Source organism: Suricata suricatta, chromosome 5 (genome assembly GCF_006229205.1).
Source record: "Suricata suricatta isolate VVHF042 chromosome 5, meerkat_22Aug2017_6uvM2_HiC, whole genome shotgun sequence".
Taxonomy (NCBI): domain Eukaryota; kingdom Metazoa; phylum Chordata; class Mammalia; order Carnivora; family Herpestidae; genus Suricata; species Suricata suricatta.
This window is the reverse complement of record NC_043704.1, coordinates 19,571,410-19,591,306: the sequence shown is the minus strand read 5'-3', so window position 1 is coordinate 19,591,306 and position 19,897 is coordinate 19,571,410. Positions and strand designations below refer to the sequence as shown.

The 19,897-nt window shown below is 39.5% G+C and overlaps 1 long non-coding RNA gene across 1 annotated transcript in view; it reads left to right on the top strand.

Annotated features, from left to right (window-relative positions):
• The window catches only part of LOC115292597, a 67,186-nt gene extending 56,670 nt beyond the window's left edge, over window positions 1-10,516 (top strand). The window contains exon 3 of the long non-coding RNA XR_003909049.1: window positions 10,456-10,516. This is a non-coding gene — a long non-coding RNA (uncharacterized LOC115292597). The remainder of the gene's footprint in view (window positions 1-10,455) is intronic.
• Window positions 10,517-19,897: the final 9,381 nt, after the last annotated feature.

Sequence of the window (19,897 nt, the reverse complement as noted above, 5' to 3'; positions counted from 1 at the left end):
GCAATGAGAAAGAATGAAATATGGCCATTTGTAGGAAAGTGGATGGACCTGGAGGGTGTCATGCTAAGTGAAATAAGTCAGGCAGAGAAGGACAGATACCATAGGTTTGCATTCATAGGTCTAGCAGGAGAACAGGAGAAACCTAATGGAGGACCAGGGGGAGGGGAAGAGGGAAAGAGAGTGGGGGAGAGAGAGGGATGCAGAACTTGAGAGACTATTGAATACTGAAAAACAAACTGAGGCTTGAAGGGGAAGGGGGGAAAAGAGGTGGTGGTGATGGAGGAGGGCGCTTGTGGGGAAGAGCATTGGGTGTTGTATGGAAACCAATTTGACAATAAACTATTAAAAAATTATTTTAATAAGTTATGTAGTTACCAGCAATGCATCATTGGTAACATACCTTACATCCTTGTCAACACTTAATACTTATTTAAAAAGTTTACATTTTACTGTAATCCAAATAAATTGAACATTTATTTAAATGTGTAAAAAATGGGTTTTAAATAAATGAAACAGGGTATATGTGCTTTTTGTAAAATAATTCAAGCAGGAGCATTGTAAAGTTAATGTCTTTCTTTAAATTTTTTTAATGTTTTTTATTTATTTTTGAGAGACAGAGACAGTGTGATCAGGGGAGGGTCAGGGAGAGAGGGAGACACAGAATCTGAAGGAGACTCCAGGCTCTGAGCTAGCTGTCAGCACAGAGCCCGACACAGGGCCCGAACCCACAAACTGTAAGATCATGACCTGAGCCGAAGTCGGATGCCTAACCGGCTGAGCCACCCAGGCATCCCTAATTAATGTTTTTCAATGTCATGTATGTTTTCTCCGTAGCCAGGCAGTATCACTGTCTTGGGGCTCTAGCCCCCTTTCTAGGCTACATCGATAAGGGGCTTTTCAGAAACCTTGCTGATACACATACACATTTGTGTACTATGCATATATATCAACCATATCTTTATGATTGATTATTCATACTATTCATACTATTTGTCATATCTTATATATAATCTATCTTTCTAATTTTGACAAAAAAGGATCACATTCATGTACTATTTTGCAGTTGATCTTTTGCACAATTATACACTGTGGGCACATTTCCATTTCAGTATGATGAATCTACCACATTCATTCTAATGGCTGCAAAGTATTCCCTTGAGACGTAGCCTAATTTATTTCAGCAACTCCCAATTGACCGACATTTGCTCCTGGTTTTCAGCTATTACCAATATGCGACTCTAAACATCTTTCTTTGTACACATAATTTTTATGCATTCTGAGAGGAGCATATATACAGAATATATACTGGGAATTGGAATTCCTGGGCCAAAGATATATGCATGTGAATTTTGAGAAATATTGCCAAATGGAGAAGGGCTGCATATGTTTATTCTCTCACTAGCTCTGTGGGAAAATATTTTATTATCCATCTTTACCAATTGATAAGCTCGGCCAAACCGCAGAGGGCTGGTCTGGCTTTGAAGATTGGCACTGAGACTCCAATCAGTGTTGGTTTTATTTCATTTGCTGCTGAAACAGCAAACAAGTAGGCCAAGGGGTGGTCCCTGGACCAGAGGTTCTCAAAGTGTGGTCCCTGGCCCGGGATCAGCAGTCCTACCTAGGAATTTGTTACAAATGCAAGTTTTCAGGTCCCACCCTAGACCTCCTGAATCATAATCTCTCATGGCAGGGCCCAGAAATCTGTGTTTTAGCAAGCCCTCCAGGCGATTCTGATATTTGCCAAAGTTTGAGAACCAGCACAGTCAAGTTTGATCAAAGCGAGGATACAGTTCCCCCGTGCCTCTTTTATGGATCTTGGAGTTGAACCTGGAATTCTCTGGTTCAAGTCTGAAGGTGTCCAGGGTTACGTAGTCTCTGTATCTCCTACCATTGGGGGGAGGCAGGAGTCAAACTGGCACGCAGTGAGCAATTATTCCCATAAAAGGCAAACTCAGCTCCTCCCTAGTTATAACACTCCGTGTTCCTATTTCTTACCACATTGGGATCCCCACGGTGGCCATGCCAAGTAGTAACAAAGTTTTGTCTTCTTGTCTATCTGAAAAATCACATCTTATTACTATTTTTTCTTTTGTTTCCAAGTTTATTATTTATTTTTGAGGAAGAGAGAGATAGACAAATAGAGATAGAGATAAAGAGTGAGAGAGAGAACATGCGCAGCAGGCTCTATCCTGTCAGTACAGAGCCAGATGTGGGGCTCGATCTCACCAAACATGAGATCATGACCTGAGCCAAAACCAAGTCAGATGCTCAATGCCCTGAGCCACCCAGGTGCCCTACGGCAACCCTATTTATTATTAATTTTACTAATAATAAGTGAAGTTGAGCATCTTTTCATTTTATAGGCCATTTGCACTTCTTTTCCCTGATTCCTTCTTTGTGTTCTTTGCCATATTTTCTTTTTGGTTAGCTGTCTCTTTATTAACTTATAAGAGCACTTTTAATTTTAAGGAAATTAGCCCTTTGTCATGTGTGCTGCCAATTTGTTTCTACTCCATTTGTAAATTATCATTTGAATTTAGTTACAGTAAATTTTTCCATTGCAGATAGTTAAAGTTAAAAGTAGTCAAATTTATTAGTTTTTATCTTTCTGAATTTTGAATTTTATAAGTTGGCTTAGATAGATCTTCCAAACTGTAGGGTAATTTTTAAAAAACTCATATTTTATTCAGACTTTATGGTTCTATTTTTAGTATATTAAGTTTTTGATGTAAATAGACTTTATTGTACTTAAGGGGAGTGAGATATGCATGTAAACATGTTTTCCAGGAGCTTAAAAATTATCCCAACATCATTTATTAAATATGTTGTCTTTTCCCCAATGATTTCAAGTAACCTATTAGTCGTATTCAAAGTGAGAATGTATATTTGGGACTGTTTCTAGAGTCTATTCTATTGACTGAGATTGTAATTAATTTATAGTTCAACTTAGAGGGGAGCAAAGACTTTCAGGACAAAATTTTACTAAGAGAAGAATATACCTTTACAGTTACCCCTTCTTTTTTTCTTTTTTCCTCGGGAGTAACTTGAAACTTTTTTCGTAGATGTAGCATATGTATTTTATATATTTATGAATTAAAAAAATTTTTGAGGTACAGTTAACACATGATGTTACATTAGTTTCAGGTGTACAATGTAGTGATTGGACAAGTCTGTGAGTTATGCTGTGCTCACCACAAAGGTAGCTGTTACTGTAAGGACATAGGTCTGAACCAAACTGACTCCATGACAGGCTTCAAGTTTCCCTCTGACCTTGGAGGCCTAGGTGTCGGTTTCTCAGAATCATTAGACAATAAAAGGGCACACACTGCCCAAGGCAGGAGGGACCACCTTTGTAACACCCAATCAGGAAAGGCCAGCTAACACCCTTAACATTTCTAAGGGCGGGCCTAGAGATAGAAACTATAGATAATCACTTATTGCTTAAGACTAGTTACACCCTACGTGAGGGTCCTGGGTCCACCCTGTAATTGGTTAATACTCTAAATGTTGTGATTGGGTCCCGCCAAAAGTAATGAACACTCTGGACACTGTGTATGGTTAAAGTTACTGCCAATAATGTTAGGCAATAATGATTGGACCCCTGTACCTGTGTCACAATTTCCTGTAACTCCCCCTTCCCCAAACCCATAAAGGCCCTACCCCGCCTTTGTTCGGGGCTCTCAGCATGGATCCACTGCGCTGGTGAAGTCTGTGAGCCCAAGTTTAGGTCCGGCGAGCCTAAGCCCGTAATAAAGCCCTTAGCTTTTGCATGTGTGACTCTTTCTCCCTGGTGGTCTCTGGTTTTTGGGGGTGATATTGAAATCTGGGCATAACACCACCAATGTTATGGCAGTATCATCGATGATACTCCCTATGCTGCGCCTTTTGGCCCCATGATTTACTCAGTCCATAACTGAAAGCCTGTATTTCCCACTCCCCTTCTCCCATTATGCCCATCCTCTGAACCCCTGCCCCCTGGCAGCCATCAATTTGTATATTTGTGAATTTTTAAAAGGTGATATTTTCCTGTTATAAGTGGTTTTTTTTTAATTTTTATTTTACTATTCTACCAGTTTTCAGAAGATTTCTATAGGGGTTTCTCAAGTTTACAATAATCATGTACAAAGAATATAAAGCATCCTATCTAGGAGATTAGACTTTTATTATGGAATGTACCTTATTGTAGAATCTGATCTTCTTTCTAATTTCCTGCTTTAAAAAGTATCACTGTGGATGAAGTAAATATATAAACAACAAAATTTGACAATTTTAAGTTGGCAATTGTGAGTTTTGACAAATGTGTACAGTTGTTTTTCTGTGTGTGTACTTACATAGAACTACTTTATAAGTTGCATTTTTGTATAATTACATAAAAGCAGAGTTTATATTTTGCTGTGAATAAACACCACAGTCATGATATAGAACATATCACTCCAGAAAGTTCCCTTCTGGCTCCTTTCTTGCTTCTTCCTATGCGTGGCCCCTGGCAACCACTAAATGGCTTTTTGTCATTGTAATTTTGCCCTTTCTAGAGTTTTGTTTAAATGGAGTCATACAATATGCAATTTTTTTGTATCTGGACTTTTCCACTTGGTGCCCTATTGTATGGATATACAACAATTTGTTTATATCCACTCCTTGATGGACAGTTGCAAATTTCTGGTTGTTAATGAAGAAAGTGGCTATGCACATTCAAATGCATGTCTTTGAGCATATGTTATCATTTCTCTTGGGGAAATACTTGGAGTGAGATTGCTGAGTTGCTAGGTAAGAGTGTATTTCACTTAAAAGGAAACTGCTAAACTTTGTCACATGGTTGTACCATTTTATAGTTCTACCCACAGCAGGTGAGTGAGCCCACTGCTCCACCAGCACTTGGTTTTGTAAATTAGTTTTTTTTTAATTCCTGTGAGTGTTTGTGGCATATCAGTGTGGTTTTAATGTGCGTTTCCCTAATGGCAAATGATATTGAGCAACTTCGTATATGCTCACTTACATTTATCTATTTTATTTGATGAAGTATCTTTTCAAAAATTTTCTCCAATTTTTAATTGGATTGTTTGTCTTATTGAGTCATGAGCCCTTTATATATTCTCCTAACAAATACTTTATCACCTATTATGTTTAGCAAATATTTTAACCCAGTCTATGACTTAGACTTTTTATTTTCTTAACAGTATCTTTTGAAGAACAAGCTTTTGAATTTTTGAAGTCCAATTTACTACTCTTTTGCCTTTATGGCTTATGTTTTTATCTCTTTAAAAAATGTTTATTTATTTTTGAAAGAGAGACATTATCTGAGTGGGAGAGGGGCCAGGAGACCGTGAAATCATGACCTGAGCAGAAGTCAGCCGCGCAACAGACAGAGCCCCCCAGGCGCCCCACAGTTTATGTTTTTATAGAAATTCAGTGTAACTAGAAGTAAAAGAATTTTTTCTCCTACATTTTCTTCTACAAGTTAAAAAAATTTATCTCTTACATTCATTTAGGTCTATCCTTTTTGAGCTAAATTTTGGATATGGTGTGAAGAGGAGGGTTGAATATCTTTTCCACACTGAAATACATTGGCCCCTTTGTTGGTAATCAGTGTAGGTATTTCTGGACTTACTATTTTTTCCATTGGTTTTCATGTCAATAGCAGACTAATTTGATTACTGTAAATTTATACTGAGTCTAAGTGTGTACATTATACTAAGTGGGAGTTTAAGGCTTCCAAGTTTGTTTTTCTTTTTCTAAAGATTTCTAACTTTTTCTTTTCCTTGGCTTTTCTAGGTGTTTGCGTTTCTGTATAAATTTTAGAGTCTGCTTATAATTTGTACACAAACACATTTTGAAATTGTGTCAAGTCTGTTGATCAATTTGAGAATTGATATCTTATTTGAACAGTGTTGCATGTTTTTTGGTTGGTGAACACAGTACATTTCTCCATTTCTCTAGCCTTTTTAAATTCTTTTCAGCAATATTCAGTAGTTTTTCATCTCCAGGTTTCCTATGGATGCCATTTTTTTTTTTTTATATTGAGGAGGTCCTGTTTTATTTCCAGTCTGCCGTGTTTCTATCACAATTGGGTGTTGAAGTTTGTAAAATACTTTTCTCCTGCATCTATTGGGGTGTTCATATTGCTCTTTTATGGTCTATTTATATATGATGACTCACATTTTTTCCCCCCAATGTTAAACCAAACTTACATTACTGCTAAAGATTTGTTAAAGGAGCCACTTTAAATATCAGAAGGAGGGGCGCCTGGGTGGCTCAGTCAGTTAAGCGTCCAGCTTAGGCTCAGGTCATGATCTCATTGATTGTAGGTTTGAGCCCCGCGTTGAGCTCTGTGCTGACAGCTAGCTCAGAGCCTGGACCCTGCTTCGGATTCTGTGTCTCCTTCTCTCCCTGACCCTCCCCTGCTCGCACTGTCTCTCTCTGTCTCTCAAAAACAAATTTAAAAATATATATATCAGAAGGAAACTTGGACTATCAGGAATAAATAATATCTTTTAACTCCTGATATGAAAGATTAAGCAATGAGCATATTTGTACTTTTCTCCTGACCCCATTTCCCCTGCCTTGCGCTTTTTTTCTTAGCTATATGCTTACTTACACATTTCAATGTTTATACATTTGCATAGTTTCCAGCCTTCTATATTCTAATCAGTTTGGTGCAAATTACAAATACTTTTATGTCATTAATTCTTTCTTTCTCAGTTCTTTTGATTACAGCACTTGTTTGATGAAAATTTATCATCAAGTGGTTTTCTCCAAGGATGGCTATTTATAAACTACTTGGCTCACAATTTTCTTGGTGCTGAGTATGACTATAAAGAAATCTGAGGCCATTGTGATTTTTCTCCTTCAGGTGAATTGCTTTTTCTGACTGAATGCTCCTATAACTCTATTTTTATTCTCAAAGGTAAACAGCCTCACAAGGATGTATCATGTTGATTATCAGAGCATATTGTTTTTCCTTGGAACATGGCACAGCCCTTTGAGCCCCAGATTCTGGTCTCCCTTTATTTCAGACATGTGTTCTGTTTAATATTTGAGCACTATTTTCTGATCCATGTGTTTGGATTCCTTCCTTGGTTAAGCTTGCATTGGTTCTATTTGACCTCTCTTCCACATCTATCTTTCTAATTACCTTTTCTCTTTGTCCTTTGCCACTTAAGTTTTAGGATTTTTATAAGCCTCTCTTTTATGTCCCCAGTGCTGTTCAGAAACTAGTTATGTATTATATTGTTTTATGTTTCTATCTCTTTTTTATTTCTATGATGTTTGTATTGTTAACTTCGATTTTTCGGTGACCTCTGCCCAGCTCACATTCACCACCTTTCTTATTTCCTCTTTAATTTCATATCCCTTCTCACAAAAATCTTTTCATATAGTTTTCCCCCCTCTTTAGTTTCTTTGAGAGTGTAGAAAATTATGTATCTAAGTTTTTTCCTGTTTCTTGGAGTAATTCTTCTGATGTATGTTCTGATGTATATATATTTCAATGGTTCCCCCCTTTGTTCAAAAGAATGATTCAAGTGGTAAACTTTGCATGCTATGGTATGCCATTGCCAGTTCTGCTGATTGGAAAATCGTTCAGCCATATTGTGAGCAATCCCTGGATGGGAGAACTAGAAATCTGCCATTGATACGAGGAAGATTGGATCTACATGGTGGGAGAGACACAAGGCTACGTATCATTGTATGGCGGGAGTGTGGGGGTGTGGGGGAGACATCATGCTAGGATGTGACTTCCTGGGTGTGAAGAAAGGGACAGGACTGGTCTAGGTAGTAAACCTACCATAGCTTACCCATGCAAGTGGATCTCTAGGGAACTGTGTTCACACTACCATCACGCAGATCTTTGCTTTTTTAAAAAAATTATTAATTTACTTATTTGTTTATTTATTTATTTATTGAGAGAGAGAGAGAAAGAGAGAGAGAGAGAGAGAGAGAGAAAGAGAGAGAGAGAGAGAGAGAGAGAGAATGTGAGTGGGGTAGGGCAGAGAGAGAGGGAGACTCAGAATCTGTAGCAGGCTCCGGGGTCTGAGCTGTCAGCACAGAACCCCATGAGATCACTCAGGCACCATGAGATCATGATATGAGCTGAAGTCTGACACTGAGCCACCCAGGCGCCCCCTATCTTTGCTTTAAGTGGCCAAATTATTTTACCTTGGTTGAGTAAACACTTGCCATCCCTGTAAAAAGGTTTCTAAGTGTATCATTTCTGCTGGTAGCTATATATGCTCATTTCAAGAAAAAAGTCAAACAATAAAAAATGCAGACAGTAGGGGTGCCTGGGTGGTGTAGTTAGTTCATGTTCTGACTCTTGATCTCGGCTCAGGTCATGATCTCACTTCAAGCCCTGCATCGGGCTCTGCACTGATGGTGCAGAGGCTGCTTGGGGTTCTGTCTCTACTTCTCTCTGCTCCTCCCCTGCTTGTGCTTGGCGAACGAGTGGTTGTGCACGTGTGTGCTCTCTCTCCCAAAATAAGTAATTAAACTTAAAAATAATTTAAAAAATATGGACAGTAAGGTGAAAGTTCATTGTTACTTTCTCTAAAAATTTCACCTCTTTCTTATCTAAGAAGTAATTACTGTTCAATGCCTTGATATCTTAACCTTTTCTTGTATATTCTTTTGCATTTAAGAATTTTCTTTTTTCACTAATATATCTTGGTAACCCTTTATGCTAGTGCCTATTTTTCTATTACAAAAATGACTTTCATAGCATTATACGCTATGGCTGTACTATTGTTTGTTTAGTCATATACTGTTCTTGTCCATACGTTTATCTTAAAATGCCACAATGACCAGTTTTCTCTGTGGATACCGAGTGTGTCTATTGCATAGAATCCTAGAAGTGGATTGTATAGGTATAAGAAAATGCACACGTAAAATTTTGATGAGTACTAAAAAGTTAAACTTCAAAAGTCTGTTCTAACTTATTCTCACTAATGAGAGTCTGTTTCCCTACACAGTCTTGTCAGAATAAAATAGTATCCTGCTTTTTCACTTTTGTCCATTAGATAAGTTTTTTTTTAACTTGTTATTTAAAAATTATACATACCCCAAATTGCAGAGGAAGTTGAGCATATTTAAAAACTATTCATTAGACATATTTCTTCTCTGAATTTCTTTGTCTATTTTTGTGAGGCCTTTTTTTCAGTCTTTATTGATATCTGGAGGTATTTTATATTGGTTATTAATACTTACCTGCCATAGATGTTGAAATATTTTTTTTTTTGGTCATTGTCATCCTTGATTTTTATTTATAATCTTTACATTATTCAAAGCATTTGAATTTTTAAAGTCTTTTCACTTTATGGCTTATGAAAGTATTCCTCACTTTAAGATGAAGACATAAAGTTCCCCTATATTTTTCCCAATACTTATATAAGTTTTAATACCTTTAATGTGTTATTGAGCTTAGTTTTTAATCTGTCTATAAATAGCCATCCTGTTATCCCAACATCATTTATTGAGTTGTTGGTCTTTTCTCTCCTGATTTGAAATATCACATGCTTTATCTTTTCATATTGATCTATTTATCGATTCTTGGAACAATGCCACACTATTTATCAAATTTAGAATGGTCCAGAAAGTCTCTCCTCATTATTCTTTGAAAAATTGTACTATCTATTTCATTTCATTTTATTGTATTTTATTTCATTTCATGTAACATCTTTTTGTGATGTTGATTGAGAAATATCAAATTTATATATAATTTAGAGAGATTTGATATATTTCAATACTGGATCTTTCCATCTAGAAATAGTTTGCCTTTCTATTACTTGAGAGCTTCTTTGTCTTCAGTAAAATTTTACAAAATTCTTCATAAATGTGTATCTCTTATTTAAATTTTTTTAAATGTTTATTTAATTTTGAGAGAGCTAGAAAGACGGAGTGTGATCAGGGGAGGGGCAGAGAGATGGGGAGACACAGAATCTGAAGCAGGCTCCAGGTTCTCAGCTGTCTGCACAGAGCCTGACGCAAGGCTCAAACTCATGAACTGGGAGATCATGACCTGAGCTGAAGTCGGACTCTTAACCGACTGAGTCACCCAGGCACCTAAATGTACATTTCTTATTAAACTTAATTATGAGTATTTTCTTTTCTTTGCTCTTATGGGATATTTAAATACATGCTATTTAGTTATTTCAGGTATAAAAAAGCACTATTAATTCTTATTTATTGATCTTTTATCTATCTAACTAATAACTCTATTCTAAAAGTTTATTAGTAGACTGTCTTGTGTGTCCTAGGTGGACATTCACATTGATAGAAAATATCATAGTTTTGTTTTTTTCTTTCCAACATTTACACGTAATTTTTTTCTTCTAGTATTTTAGAGTTTTTTTCAGCTAAAAAATTTTTTTTCTTGCAATAGGTATTTCTTAAATTCAGAGTGTCTCTTTTATGGTGTTAAATTCCTTAAATACTTAGTGTTTCTTGTTTGCTCTTGTGGTTGAGATTTTAGATAGAGCAGTTCATTGCTTTTGGAGTGTGTTTTCTGAAGCTCGATGAGGATCCCCATTCTTCTGGCCGTTGATGCAAATTAATCGCCTTAGGTGAGTCTGTGGGAGGAGAGGACCAGTGCGTGGCTATGGTGTAAAGGAGGCTTGACTTTTGGGGGAGGAGGCTCCCGGGACCTCCTGACAGATAGAATCTCTTTCTTTCTCTTCCTCAGTAGCTGCCCTGGTAGTCTCTTATGTCAGAATTGTTAGAGGGGGTCTCCTAAGTCTCATCTGGGGACAAATGCAGGAGGGGGCAGAGGAATGGGGAGTGGCTGTCTCATCTGCTCCACTCTTCAGTTAATGACCTAGAACGCCGTCACACGCTCCTGCCTCCATCCACTGCCTCTGACCTTGGCATTGTCCTGGAGTTCCTCTGGCAAAGAACACCTTCTGGGAGGTTTTCTTTTTCTACTGAGAGGGGATCCTCTTTGGGGATATATTGCCAATCTATTTGCTATTGCTCTATCACTTCTAGAAACCCCGCACTTAGCGGGTCAGCTGGTAAACCTTGTCTGCAGTGCTGCTCACTTATTTCCTTTTTGAAGGGGGTGTCGGATTTGATTTATGTACAGACTTCATGTTAGATCCGTTTTGATTAATTCTTATTCCTAATCAGGGTAGTGTCATCCAGGCCTGCTAATTTGCTCAAGAGCTGAGTGGAGAGTTGGCAAGGAGTGACTGGGAGCAGCACTTTATTCACTATTTAAAAAAATAAAAAAATTTTTTTCAGGCTTTAATGAGGCTCATTATATAACATGCAGAAAATACAGAAAAATAAAGGAAGAAAAAAATCATTCATAATTCTATTATGAAACATTAACTACCATTAATATTTAGATACATTAACTTTTAGTCTTCTCCTTATGCATATTTTAACATGCTTGTGATTACAGTCATTAGAGCATTTTGTATTTATTTTTCAATTAACATCTTACTATGTTTCTTATATTATTAGAAACACTCATGATTAAATCCATACTTTAATAATGTCTTATGATATAATCAAATGGGTCCTCCAAGGGTAGTATTTCCCTGTGTAGGGCCATTTGAGTCAATTGCTGTTGGTCTATTTTATTTTTAAAAAGGAAATTTTATTTATATACACTTATTATTTATATACACTTATTATTTATTCTTTGAGATAAAAGTAACAGTGAAATGTACAGATTCTAAGTGAATAATTTAATTGGTTAGCTAAATACTTACATCCATGAACCATGATTCCAACCAGATATAGATGACTTACATGACTCATTTTAAAAATTTAAAAAATTTTTATTTATTTTTGAGACAGAGAAAGAACATGAATGGGGAGGGGCAGAGAGAGGGGGAGTCACGGAATCCAAAGCAGGCTTCAGGCTCTGAGCTGTTGGCACAGAGCCCGATGCGGGACTCGAACCCACGGACTGCGAGATCATGACCTAAGCTGAGGTCGGACACTTAACCAACTGAGCCACCCAGGTGCCCCAACTCATTTTAATATTGTAGTGACGGACACCTATAAGAAGCTTCCCCGTATTCAGATCGTTAACTTAGGCTGTGATCCTAGAAGTTAAATCATGTGGCCTCATTTTGTGAAATTCAAACAGACTTTTACCAAAATGTTTTTCAAGGGTTTGGATCCCACCAGGCAGTGGAGAGGGCCAGAATTATTTAGGTGTTCTCTGTGATCTCCTTGACTCACTGGTCAGCCCCATCAAAGGAAAGATCCACTGTTTCTTCCTGAAAGCGAATTGTGACTTTGTTGTGTCAATACCCACCTCCTCCCAGCCATGGCCCTGTGTGTAACTGTGTGCTTATGTATGCATAAAAAATTGCTATTTCTGCTTTTCGTGACTCCAACTATTTTTAATTTCTTGAGGAACCACCATACTGTTTTCCAGAATAGCTGGACCAATTTGCATTCCCACCAACAACATAGGAGGGTTTTCTTTCCTCTACCTCCTTGCCAGCATTTGTTAACTCTCACCTTTTGATAATAAATCCCCATAGGTGTGAGGTGATATCTTATTGTGGTATTGATTTGCATTTCCCTGACGATGCAGACTGAGTAGAAGCTGGATACCGGGCAGCGGCTGGGGCAGGATACAGTCAGTCTCCTTCCTGGGAGAAACTGGTTGCTGGGCGCTTGCCTGTTGCCTCTGTCCCAAGCCCCACACATACCGTTGCAGGGGTTTGGGGTGTTCCTGCAAGGGTTTAAAAGCTGCTTCTTTTGCTGTAGTCCCGTGGGATTCAGTGCAAGTTCTGTTGGCTCTCAGAGCCAGATCAGGTGGCCGCTGTCAAAGTCAGGGCACTAGCTATGTGGACAAGGTCCTTCCAGGGAGACATCGGAGACTTAGTTTTATTGTTGGAGTGCACCAGAACGCGGAGGCTAGGGAGTGCTCACCACTCACTCAGGCTCTGGGGAGGATCCAGTGGTCTCCTAGGTGCCTGCTGGTTAGAAACTGGACTCTTCCCCAGCACCCTGTGAAGTATACAGTCAAACCCTTGAAGGGAAAGGCGGAGATGTGCGCTTTTGCCTGCTGTCGGTGCTGAGCCCTGGGAAGGTGGCCATGGTGCGTTCTCTCTGTTAACAGGTGCTGCTTTGTTGGCCAGCGTCCCTTGGGACTCCCTAGTGAAGCCCTGCTGACTCTCAGAGCCAAGTGATTTGGAGCCCTCTGCCTGGTGGAAGTCTTCAAAGTTGGGGAACTTGGGGAGCCTGGGTGGCTCAGTCAGTTCAGCGTCCGACTTCGGCTCAGGTCATGATCTCACAGTTTGTGGGTTCAAGCCCCATCTCGGGCTCTGTGCTGACAGCTCAGAGCCTGAAGCCTGCTTCACATTCTGTGTCTCCCTCTCTCTGCCCCTCCCCTAATCATGATCTGTCTCTCAAAAATAAATAAATGTTAAAAAAAAATCAAAGTTGGAGAACTAGATATGGGATCCAAACCCCTTTCTCTTTATGGAGAAGCTGGTATTTGGGGGTTCACTCCCAATTTCACGTCATTGTGCTGTGGGTGGTACTTCTGGTGAGGTTTCTCAGCTTTTCCTCGGTCGTCCCATACGTGGGAGATCCTCAATTAGTTTCTGAATTTCTCTCTGAGGGAATTGATCCATGGATAGTTGCACATTTGGTGCACGTGTGGGAGGAGGGAAATTCAGAAGCCTCCCATGTCACCATTTTGTTCTGGAATAGTAAATTAATGTGTGGGTTTTTTTGTTTTGTTTTGTTTTGTTTTTTGACTAAGGGAGCGCTACTGGGGACAGGATTTGAGGAATTGGGATTTGGACTGGAAGACAAAACTTGCTTCAATTTATTGGAGGAACACCTCAGTTCAGCTTTTGTCCTTTTAAGAAAGGAGTTACCATTTGAGACAAATATTGCAAGCTATTTAAGGAGTTCAAAGACCTGATATATTTCTGTGAGATATTCTGGTTCAACTTCCAAATCGCCTCTGGGTCAGGACAGTAGAGATGGTTTAAAGCTTAAAGCAGAAACACATAGGTCAGTGGAGAGGTATATCTTCTGTTATTGCTGCAAATGTACAGGAAAATGGAGTTAGCATCTGCTTGTAGTATTTCAGCCATGCTGAAGGCACGCTTCCTATTGCTTTAACCTCTCAATTTTGAATAACCGTATTAAGTAAATATTTATTAAAATATCTCAGAGTTGTGTCTCTTCATCCACTAAAGTAGTAGATTTTAAGAACAGGGCCCCCTTTTTTAAAATGCTAGTCTAATATTTGCTAAGCTTAGATTTGTTGGTATGTGTGTGCACGTGCATATGTGTGCATGTATGTGTGTGTTTGTGGGTGTGTGCATATGTGTATGCCTGTGAGTTTGTGCGCACGTGTGTGCTTCACATCTCATACAATCATCTCAGCAGCACTTGTAGTTTTTGTTTATTTATTTTCAACCTTTCTTTTTATTCCCTTCCACTACCACAACTTAAATATACAAAACTCTCCCTGTGCGGGATTTGGTCATTTGTTGCTAGCTCTTCTATGATGTTTATAAAATTTGTCAACACCCTATAGTGAATTGGCATTGTTTTGCTACCCTACTTGTTATCAAAGAAATAAAACAAACGCCCCCAAGTTAATAATCTAAGTCATTAGCCTTCCATAGCATTTTAGAGATGGGAAATGTGTAAATTATAAGAGCTGAGCATAAAGGGAAGATGTGCTATCTTACCCCAAAGCCTGGGACTCAGAGTCCTGGGGGACAGTGGAGACGGGCACAGATGCCCATCTACTGCCCACCCCTTTGCTCTCCATCTGCACCGTTGCCGTGAATGCGTTAGTCTCACGGAGAGGGAGAGAGGCGGGAGCAGAGCATGCACCTGCAGTGTGGTGTGACTGCTGTCGCTTGGCAAGAGGTTGCCAGGGAAGCAATTTTTAAAAAACAGGGGAGGCGAATTGTCAAGGTTTGGCTCTTTGTAAAATTTGCCTGTCAGAACAGATGATGCATTTGGGCATAACACTCTCCTAGTTTCCTCTTCCGGCAGTTTTCTCCCTCATTTTCAAGGCTTTCAGAATTTTGCTGCAACTTATCCTTTTAAGGGGCTTTCCCCTTTACATATTTCTCCGTTGAACGTTAGTCTTGAGAGGTGAGAGATGATGGTTAGAAAAACACTCAGGACTGATTCGCTTAGAATCAGGCCAGCCAGACATCAAGCCCCTCCAGCATCTGTCCTTGCTCCCCTCCCCCAATTTGAGGGCGGTAGCCCCCTGTGTTCAGTTTGTCTGAAACTGGAAGACAGTTTGATATTATTCAACACTCTTGGGTCAGACTAGCTCAGAAGGCAGTTGGCTTTTTTTCTGGGGATGGCCTGAGGGCCAGCATGAGTTTTGAAGGTGCAGAGCAAGGAGGAAAGTGTAATATGGAAACGATTATGATACGTCCATGGACCTACCTGGTCTCCTAGAATCTTGAGACTTCTGTTTTGTGGAGTGGGTAAGTATTTAAGACTGGCAACTGAAATATTCACCCAGGAGCATTCATTTGCAAAGGTCATCCTACTGACTTACATTGTAGCGTTCTTCTGCCCTTTAATCCTTACCACTTTTTTGAGGAAGTAAATATTATCATCCTTATTTATACAATGCAACTGAAGCTCGAAAGAGTCACGCATGGGATGAATGATGGCATCTGGACGAAACCTGGAGCTCTCACTCTGTTCTATAGATTTTTCTAGTATCTAATCTCCCAAGCAGGAAAAAAAATTCCATCTCTATAGTACATAGCCTTGCTTTCTTTGAAATAGTGTATAGTAAGGAGGCGGGGCGGTGGTGGGTGGCGGCATTATTTATATACACAGAGGGAGAGAGTGCCTCTCTAGATTTGGGGTCTCTGGTGTAAATAGAACTGCTTCTTTGATTTTATTTCATAGTTAAATGATACTGGCGAGTGAAATAAAGGCCCCATTCTAAGATCTCATCTCTAATTCCCTGCCATAAGCTCTAAAACAAAGGGGACTTATCGTTTGCCTTAATAGACTGTGCTGTGTATGTACCCAGAGACAGCAAAATTCCAATTAAAAGAGTATTGATTGCTCATAAATTAATGCCAACCATTCAGAATCAATAGTCACTGAACTTCTTTTAATGATTTTTATTCCAAGCCCTCTTGGCCCTAGTTTTTTGCTTATTAAATGTTCTGCTGTAATTGTATGCCCAATTAACATGGATGATTCTTTCCCTATTAACATATAGTTTTCGATTTTAGTCTAGTTAGCACAACTAATCATTGCAAATGAAAGCCAGTGGAATCTTACAAACTCCCATGCCTTCCCTCACCTGCTCCCAGAGATAATTTATATGCCTTCATTCCTCTGAGCCCAAAGCAAGTAAACATCTTCAGTTAAGCTGAACAGAAAAATAGAAATTCTGTAGAATAGGGAAAAAAAATAAAGCAGAAAAATAAAGCAGAGAACATGAACTGTGTCATAGGGAAGTCATGACTGGATCTACAGGGGATATAGTTTCATTGCCTGTGAGGCAAAATCGTGGTCACATGTGCTCTGGACACGGGCCACTGTACCTCTGTGAAGGCCTCCTAGAGCGCCATGCTAATTAAATCTGAAAGGGAGACATCTTGGGAAGCTCCCAGGGGTCAGGCCAGAGTCTGACGGTCCTGTGAAGGAGCTGGGTATGTTCAAGGAACACACATTTCAGAAGACAGATGTGATCGCTGTGTGAGGCTGGGGTGAAATTGATCTTTCAGTTCAATGGCTGTAACCTGTGGCCAATCAAGATAGTTTTGTGACTCAGGTTAACCCTTCCAACTCCAAGGATCTCACCCCACTTAGTCCTACTGGTGTCGCAGCCAAGGTCAATTAAAGATAAGCAAGCACGTGGATTCTGCTTTCTTTGGCATTTCTCTTCTAAGGAGAATTGCTCATTTATTTAACTAACGTCTGCTTTCTGGAGTAAGGGCTCTTTGATGGACTGCAGAGCGTGGGAGAGAGGGCAGGATTCTAGGAGTGAAGTAATTCAATTAGAAACGTGCTTCAGGGACCAGGAGACAGGTTCTAACTCCAGCTCTATCACAAACTGGTTGCAGGTCCGTTAATTTCTCTGTTTTTTGCTTTCCTCTACCAAGAAAGTTGTACCAAGTAACCATATCCCTTCTAGGTCTAAAATTATTCTACCGTAGGATCTGGAATAGTATCCTCCAACTGTTTTGCTCATATACTCCCTAAGAGAATTTTAAAAGGGTGTGTGTCCCCACACTTTTAAGTCCACATGTTATAAGTTTAATTAGTTATGAAAGAATATAATTGCCACCATATTGGATATTGCATAAGAGGTTTTAATATATTTTTATCAAAAATGAAGTGTGGATTTAGCTTATTCTGAGTATGGTACATGTTGCAATACCACCTCCTAAACAAAGCCAATTCTTATTGTCAAGTCATTCAGTCAGATTGCTTATTTTCCATCAGAAAAGAGTGAGACAGAATTTTTTCATTCACATAAATTTGCTAACATGCATCCTGGTGACAACCTCATTTTGGAATACTAATTCTGGGACAATTAATTAATTAGATATGCAGAAAACAAGTTAGCCAGGTAGCTTCACTAGGGAGCTTTGCCATGAGTATTTCTTAATTTGTGCCAAAAGGACTTGCGCTCCGGAACAATGGGTTCTCCAGTGTGTCCTTGTGTTTGGAGGCAGGGAGGCTAGCCCACTATGGGGCAAGGTACCGGGATAAGCCTCAAAATGAGAGGTATGCCTTTCTTTTGTAAAGTGGGAGAACAGTGATAATGAGATGAGAGATGGTAAAGAATGAAGTGCCTGCAGGCACATCGTCAGACAAGTTTATTTTTGGAATGATAGGTATGGAAGTGGAGGTTCTGGAAATGGATTCATTTAAAGCCACCATGTTGCATATCTATTGGGAAGTTTTCAGGTACCCTTATTAAGGAGTACACAACCCAGAGACACAGAGGAGGGGCAGAGGGTCTGACGCCTTCCATTGTTACTTCACGCCTTCATATCAATAGGTCCAGTATGCCAAGGACTGTCTTTTATAAAGGTCGGCAATCCCCAGACATGGTGCATACTCTCCTTTGAAATGAATTGCCCATTACATGACTTTCTATGATCAAATTTCCAAGCTCTCTCATTAAGATTCTGTTACCTTATCAGGTACCATTTACTGAGACTCTAATTTATAGATGTTTCTGGGAATAGAAATATAATTTATGCAATCTATGCACTTTCAACTTTTCCAGAAATCAGAATGCCTAGATACAAAATGACATGTTGATTAAAAGGAGTGATTTTGGAATTTTTTGCCTTGGGTTTGAATTCTGTCTCTATAATTTTGCTTGTGGGATCAGGCTCAGCCTCAGTTTTCTCATATTAAATTAGGAAAAGATAGCTCTCTCAAAGTGTTTATTCTGTTTTCTCCATTTGTCCTCTTGCCCCTACTTCCACGTCCATTGTTTCATCTTCTCTGCTCTGATTGATTTTTTGGTGGCTGATGCCTGTCACCAGGCCTCCCTTTCTAGTTAGTTGGCTTCCAGTAGTTGCCAAAGAGAGACACTGGTGGAGATCTGAGCATGAAGGAAGAGAGAGGTCAAGCATTTCTTCTAGACTCCCTTTCTGCTCTGGGCCATATTTCATGGAATGTTTAGGTCCCTCAACTATAGCTTTTGGATGGTCCTAGCTTAATATTTTCAAATCATATTCCCTAATGCCACCCTCCCCTTTCACACCTTCAAACCTATGGGTGGTAAAGTCTTCCCACTCATTCTGGTCTCTGACCATATCATGAGAAAGAATTTTTAGCAATTCAAATTGGGTTCTGATTCCTGGCAGGACCTTGGATGCTAAAGAGATGTTCTTTCATTCTTCCACGAATATTTATTGAATCTACTGAAGTTTGATATATTCTATTGCATTTATTGCAGTATTCCTAGCACCCACACAGGACTTGGGATCCATTATGGGATCAATAAATATTCATTGGTAGAACACATACCAGGTAAACAGTGTACTGGACCTTGGTGACTAAATGGTGAACCAGATAGACAAATGCTCTGGCCTCATGAAGTTTTCAGTCTAGCCATGAGGACTGAGTGAGGTCATACAAAACAACACAAAGCCTGGTGCTGCTACTGAGTTGACCCATCTAAGAAACAAGCTTGACCTTTTTTTCTCCCCAGTCAACTGGTCCTAAAGGACTCCTCCATATGGTCAAAGGTGTGAGTTGGAAGAGAAGTGAATTATACGGGAGCCGAAGGTGTCTGATTGGGCAGCTTACTTGTGTTCTCTGGCTAATTCTGCATCTAATCCAGGATTTACTATTTCTATTTTATAGTGGACTGCCGCTGCTGGCTCTGCCTAACCTGTTAGAATAGTAGACCTGATATCTCTTAATGGTCCGGCTACATGATTTTCTGGGGGTAAGGGCCCAATGGCCTGCTGAAAGGGGCTTTTTGAATGGCATGTAGCTGTTTGCTATTGACTGCATGGACTTTCTGTAGAACCCTAGGGGCCTACATTGTGATTCTTCTGTTGGGACTTGCCATAGATTCCACATGGTGTCTCTTCCCACCATATATACCTCTATGACAACAGGGTTGGCCAAGTTGTATGGCCTAAGAGACCAGGCTATGTGAACCACAGACTAGACCTGCTCTTGGCTCCTCTCAAAGCCACCAGCCTTCCTTGTCATCTGCCAAATGGGTCAAAATAGTATTTTCAGGTGGGGAAGTGTACTGCCTCTAGATGAAAAGGCTGTGAAAGCAACGTGCTTCTGTCTGAGGAGCTTCACTGTGCACTAATTTGCCCCTACGTTTAGAGATGTTCTGGCGAACTGCAGGCTACTGGACTACAGGACTTCAAACATCACTGATGTGGTGGCCCCCTGAGAATCCGTAGCATTTATATCCCATGTGCTGGTATACACA